The following is a 6,884-nucleotide window of genomic DNA, read 5'->3' as shown; positions in this document are numbered from 1 at the left end:
CCAGAGATCACCGCCGTCTCAGAGGACGAAAGAAAAGTACCCACCTCTCACTTACCTTGTTACCTTAGGAGGCCAGAGCTCTTTATACCAAGCCCTTTGAGTGACAAAGGGGAGTAAGTTATTGTGACTTTTTTTTTTATTAATAAACATTCTGACATGCCAGTTTCCGCACTGTGCTTCTGTTATGCCACATCTGGCTTGGTGGCTGTGCAGATCGCCCTTGCCGAGCCTGTGGTGCTGCAGTGCTCTAGGCCTGCCTCTGCCACGCTGCTGGCTGTCTGGGGGGCACGGGGGGAGCACCTCAGGCCCTCAAAGGCACCCGCCAGGCACTGAGGGCAGGAGGGGCCCTGCAAGCCTGGCACAGGTTGTACCCTGAAGCTCCTGCCCTGCTGATGCCAGAGGCTCACTGTGGCAGCCTGACCCTCCTCACAGAACAGCCCTGGCTGCACCTGCCTGCTGGCCCTCCCAGCCCCTTTCCCTGTAGCCCCCTGGCAGAGCAGCAGGTGCTGGCCCCACTGTTGCGGGGTGGTACTGCCCCCGGCGTAGGAGCCAGCCAAGCCGGTGGCTGGTGCCCAAGACAAAGCTTGGGCAGCCAGCTGGTGAAGAAGCAGGTGGCACCCATGAAATGCTTGTACTGTGCAGGGTGTTTGTGATGTGCCAGCAGGGCCAGGGTTACTGATTGCTGAATAGCTCAGCTCCATAAAGTAATAAGGAACTGGTGGCCTGCTGTCTGTTTATTCTGTGGGAACAGGAGTGCCTGTGCAGTCAGGACATGGTAACATCCATTGGACCATCTGTTCTGGGGAGCTGCTCAGGGAGCTTCTTTCTGAGGCTGACAGAGGGGTGATTTACAGAGTACCTTACACCGTTGCCTACAACTCTGTTCGCCTCCTGCAGAATCAGAGTCTGCAGGCCAACCCTGCCTCCCCAGTGATGGGAAAAATGAGCTACCTCTAGGTCATACACTGCCAGGTTCTGCAGACACCTCACTGCCTCCCTTTCCTCTGTCCAGGACAAAGGCTGGGTACTCCATTAGAGGGGAGGTTGTAAGAGAAAGACAGCAGGGCATGAAGAGGTCATCACTTCATTTTGTGCAGGCACGCTCAGGAAACAAAACTTTAATTTGCTTTGATATTCTAGGCTTCACTGTTGCTTTTTTTTTTTTTGCCTTCCTTCCCACAGTGAAAGTGGAAAAAAAATAGTTTCTTCATCTGAAGAATATTTTTAAACTACTTCTAAGCAAAACCTCAGGTTTTGTTTCTGTACATGTAAAGGTTTTAATGTGGAAATCCAGTTGCCCACTTTATCTATAATGTGCTTTGCAAATCTGTAGTTTCTAGCTATTACCTTCATGTGCCGTTGGTTTTACTGATCTCTCTGCTCCCATGTATTTCATAGAGAGTTTGCTGAATGACAATAGAAAAGTTCCTTGCTTGTAAGGGTAACTTAGCTCTTTTGTAAAAGAGCTAGTTACAGAGATACTGCAACTGCAAAGAGGAAGGGACTGGGGTGGGAAGTCATCCACCATCCTTACTCTTGCCTACTGCAACTTTGGGTCCTCCTGCACCAATTCAGACAAATCTATTCATCTCAAACTGCTTTTAAGTCAAAATACAACTTTAAAACTCACCACAAACACAAGGGAAAGGCCATAGCAACATGACTGCAGGAGCACACCAGCCTGCCCTTTGAGAGATGTCTCATATAGGACATCGTATCAGACACTTGTCTCATCTTCCCTTGTTCTGGAAGCCACATGGGGCAAGAGCTGCTCTAGCTCAGGAGGAACTTGCTCTGACTGGAATTTAGCATAGACATTGCACCTTTGCTCCTATGCATTCTGATGCTTGCGTAACTGCTGCATTTCCTTTCCATCTTCTATGAATGATGATGTCTGAAGCAACCAGAACGACTGTATACAGCATCTCTGCCAAACAAGCTCTTTCTGAAAGCCAGAGTTTTGCTCTGTTGCCTTCATCCCTATGAAAGTGATGGGTAATTGACATACGGACTTCTTTCTTTTTTTTTTTTTTTTTTGAAGATCACTGTCAAGTTTCTTTTATGCAAGGAGCAGGGTTTTCCCAGTGCATTTCAAAACACAAAAATGCAGCCGTACTCAAAATCCAGTGATCAGTATGGGAGGTCATGCATGGCCCTTGTGTGAGTAGCCACACATTGTAGCTTTCTGTCACACTCCGTCTTGCAGAGCCATGAACTTCCATCTTTCCCCTACAGCTTTAATGGTGCCAACTAGAAAATGCCTAAACTCCCTCTGCTTTGAAAGGCAGGTCCCTTTCTGTGGCAAGCAGTCGCCAGTGCACAGTCACTGCATTGACTCTTAGGGCAGCTCCCTGGCCTTTGGGGTGCAGGAAACGTGAGCAACCCCATCACACACCTCTTTCAGGTGTATTGTGACACCAGGAAGTAACTGATCCCTCTAAATAAATATTAACAAACACAGGAGAGAGAATTGTCTCCTAAATCTGCCTCTCTGCAAGGAAGGCAAGAAGTGGCAGTGTATCAGCCCTTGTGTTTGGGACTCTAAATGTTTTTCTAAGGTCAAAGTTGTGACCTGAGCCAGACAGGATGTGGCAAGATAGCAAAATTTCCTTCAGATTTTAGAAGACAATGCCCCTCTCATCTCTGACTGGAAACCTGTCAGTGAATAAACATTGCTGAAGGAGGGTGCTCCCAAGGGCAGGGCTCATGAGACGGCTGAGTTGATGTAGTGAAGAGGCGAGAAGGATGCAGAATGTACGAAGGCCTTCATCAGTCGAAGTCCCCTTGTGTGTTGCACAGGGTTGTGATCTATCTTGCATGTGACAGATGGCTCCAGGGTTAATATTTCTCCTCTTGCAGTTAGTGGACAGAGACAGATTTACACAGCAGGATTCCCATGAGCTGCTTTAGATATCAACCTAGTGTAAGCTGTGTTCTACAGAGCAGATGCTCTAAGGTGTTCTAAGAGCAGGTGCTAAAATCCAGTATAGCTTAAAGACTGTGAATAGGGAGAAATTACTCCTTGTCTCTCTTGACAAAAAAAAAAAGGTGGTATTACCAAATACAATTTTTATATGCCAGGTTCAGAACAGAGGAAGTAGTTCTCACAACATGCAGCCAAACCTATTCTCATTGCCAGGGAATCCTGTTGATGCTAAAAGTATCTGTGAGTTCAAAACTCAATTGGGCAAGTGAATAGAAAAAAATCTAGATGTTGTGACATGCAAAGACAAGCTTGGTCTCAACTGATTTTAGACAGTTTCAGTGCAGATGCCTGCTCACAAACATCACCCCCTACTCTTGTCACAGCCAACAGAAACAGTAACTTCTGGGACATCACTTACTAGCTTGTTTTGGATACCTACATTCAGAGAGGTGAATCATGTACTCCAGAGCCCGCCGCAGGCCAGGACATCATCTAGGGAGGAAACATTCCTCTTGTTCTTTTCCCTAGCTGTAGGGGAATGAAGACAGTGGATTGATTGACATTGATGATATGTAGCTGTAGCCTTGCTTTGATGATGTGCCGCTGTGATCCTACAGCAAAGTGGTTAAATAGCTCTGAGGGGTGTCGGAGAAAAAGGTGGATGAAGCAGAGACAAGGAGGAGTGTGGTCTGGCCTCTGGAGGATGCAGAAACAGCATGGACAGTAGAATTTGACCAACGGTAAAGCTTTTTGCTGCTTGCTATTTTGTTTGTGTTGCATTATTTCCTGACTGCTGTAACTCAAATTTTAACACCTAGGCATCTGGTCTTGATGATGGCAGAAGACAGGGCGTGGGGTTGGTCAAACCTTTCAGCTGAGCCTGTTTCTCTCATCAGACTATCAAACACGTGCCCTTAGGGAGGGAGTCCTCTTCAGTGTCAGCACTGAGGTGTTGCCTCTACTCCATACCTTTGACATTACTCCTCAGCCTACTCCTGTTGCTGTTGCACTGGGTTGGGTGTACTCTGTGTATGTGTGCTGGGGAGCACAATGCACGCTCCTTGCTTTTTCAGGTATAAAAAATGGAATGTCTGCCAGCATGGGCAGTTCACAGGGCTCACTGGTTGCCACGTCCCCAGAAAACACCTTTAATCATGGAAGGAGGGTAGAAAGAAGAAATGTGATCAGCTGTCATGTGAAGTGGAAGCAAGGTGTACAAGGCCAGGTGATATGGGGCTGACTGCCACATGAATCATAGTCACAGAACGGTTTGGGTCGGAAGGGACCTCAAAGACCATCTAGTTCAACCCCCTGCCAGGGGCAGGGACACCTGCCATAGCCCAGGCTGCCCCCAGCCCCGTCCAGCCTGGCCTGGGACACCGCCAGGGATGGGGCACCCACAGCTGCTCCGGGCAGCCTGGGCCAGCGCCTCGGCAGCCCCATAGTGAAGAATTTCTTCCTTATGTCCAATCTAAATCTCCCCTCTTTCAGTTTAAAACCATTCCCCCTTGTCCTGTCACTGCTACTGCCTTTGCACCGAGCCCCTCTCCAGCTTTCTTGCTGGCCCCTTTAGGTACTGAGAGCTGCTCTAAGGTCTCCCCAGAGCCTTCTCTTGCCAAGGCTAAACAACCCCAACTCTCTCAGCCTGTCTTCATGGGAGAGATCCTCCAGCCCTCAGATCATCTTTGTGGCCTTCTCTGGGCTTGCTCCAACAGCTCCATGGCCTTCTTATGCTGGGGGCCCCAGAGCTGGATGCAGCACTGCAGGGGGTGTCCTCACCAGAGCAGAGGAGGAGAATCTCCTCTCTCAATCTGCTGGCCAAGCTGCTCTGGATGCAGCCCAGGATATGGTTGGCTTTCCGGCTGCAAGCGCACATTGCCAGGTCATGTAGAGCTTCTTGTCAACCAACACCCTCAAGTTCTCCTTCTGAGGGCTGCTCTCAGTCTATTCTCTGCCCAGCCTGTGTTTGTGCTTGGGACACATGTGTTTCTGCTTTGGTTTATAAAGTTTGAATCAAGAATACAGGGAGAATGATGACCTTTGTTCAGGAGCCAGAGGACTCCTCCTTCGCTTTCCACAATGTGCAGGTCTCAGGAAATGCGGTGTGCCAGAGCAGTCGGCACTCCCAAGCCTCATCTCCAAAGGAGGGTACATCTTCCTCCTCTCATGCCACAGAAGCTGCCTTCTGGAAAGCTCAGCCGAGCAGTTAGAACTTGGGATCTGTGCAACTGTAAAAATCTGCTCAGCCCTGTCACCAGAGGCCTGTACGGCCGCATTCAGTGCTGTCATGCAGCCTGAATATGGGTGCCAAAGGACCAGCATGTCTTGGGCAAACATAATTTGATACACCTCTGTCCATGCAAGTGTTGGTCAGGGAGGAATAAGGCTCCAAGAAGACCCACTGAAGTGGTGTGACCTTTACAAATCAGCTATGTAACACTTAATGACATACAGGTAAACCCTTCTGACAAATTGTGTCAGTGCAAGGCATAGCAATATGTAGCTGAAATCTCAGTTGTGCAGAACATTGCGTGATTCTTTCTGTAGGGCCGTGCCTGGACCACTGCCAGCTTCTCGCCTTGTTTCCCAGCCCAGGGTTACCAGGGCTTGACCATCTGTGTTTGCAATGCAGTAAGTGAAAAGGAGCATGACCTGCGCCGTTCAGATTGTCCCTCCTGCTGGAAGCGCCAGCCTTGCCCAGATTTTTTTGCTTCGGCTGTCTCCTATACTCCATTTGCCTTCCGAGCAGCTCAGTGGGATCCTTGGCAACAGGGGGCACCACCAAGAGGAGATCTACACCTCTCCAGAGACCGTGTGACAGAAGCAATGAGACCTGGAATGGCCCAAAGCCATTGTCTCTGCATGGTTGCAGAATACCACGTTTCTCTTGAGCCCAGCACTGCTTTGCTACCTTGCCTGGCGCAGCTTTGCTGCAGCTCCAGCGCCCTTGTGAATCATTAACAGGCCAAGTCCAGCTGCTTCTCTCACGGCTGCTCCTTTCACGCAATTTTCTTTCCCAGCCCCAAAATGTTTAATTCGAGCAAGGCACAGACAAAAAAAGAGAGTCAAAAAGACTTTATGTGAATCTGCCAGCACGGTGAGTAGCCAGAACAATGTGCCCTGTCTCTGCACACCTGGTGGGTAAGCTGGTCCTCCTTGTGAGAAAGGTTCCTGTTTGTCCTTTGCCCTGACACTCCACAGACATGCCTGTTCCTTCTTTCATGGAGAACAGTTTCTCTGGGGCTTGTGGTGGGACTCAATATAAGAGCACCTCTCAGTCTCCATCGTGAATTTCCCGGCCCTTCTCCTTCACTAGCAGCATTGGATCGTTCATGCCCCACAAGAAGCCACCTTTCCCATGCTTTGTGCTTCGTGCAGGGTGGAGTTTTTTACTTTAAGGCTGGTCAGAGTAGGCGGGCACTATAGTCAGTCTTAGAGCTGTGACATACAGAAATGAAGGGGATAGGAGGGAGCAGGCACAGGTGTAGGTAAGAGCGTACAGGTGTGTATGAGAGCCTGGCATGAAGGTAGACTGCTAGTATGTGAACGTGCAGCTATTCGGGTGGCTGCCTGGAGGAGCGTGTGCCACAGCAGTGTGGGTGTGTTAGGACAACTTTGCTTGAACCAGGTCTTGTAGCGCTTCGAGAGGACTTGTTAAGGTGAGATTTTCAACCATTTCTTGATGTCTGGTGTGGATGATGTGGTGCTCAGAAGTGTATTCACTGCTCATGCTCAGCAGCCTGAACTGGGAGATAGTTTTTGTGAAACACTGTAAACATATGAATGCCAGTAAATTGCTACATGAACATGCTACAGACAGAAGCTGTTGGCCTGTCTTAGAGGGTAGTTCCTGCTTCTCCAAGCTTTCTTCTCAGTGCCCTTTCCCAGTGTTCCCCACCAGTGACAGTCATGCCATCTGTTCCCCTCTGAATGGGCAGATGCTACTTTTAATTCTGAG

Source organism: Falco punctatus, assembly GCF_963210335.1.
Source record: "Falco punctatus genome assembly, chromosome: 14".
NCBI lineage: Eukaryota > Metazoa > Chordata > Aves > Falconiformes > Falconidae > Falco > Falco punctatus.
Note: the sequence above shows the minus strand (reverse complement) of the source record.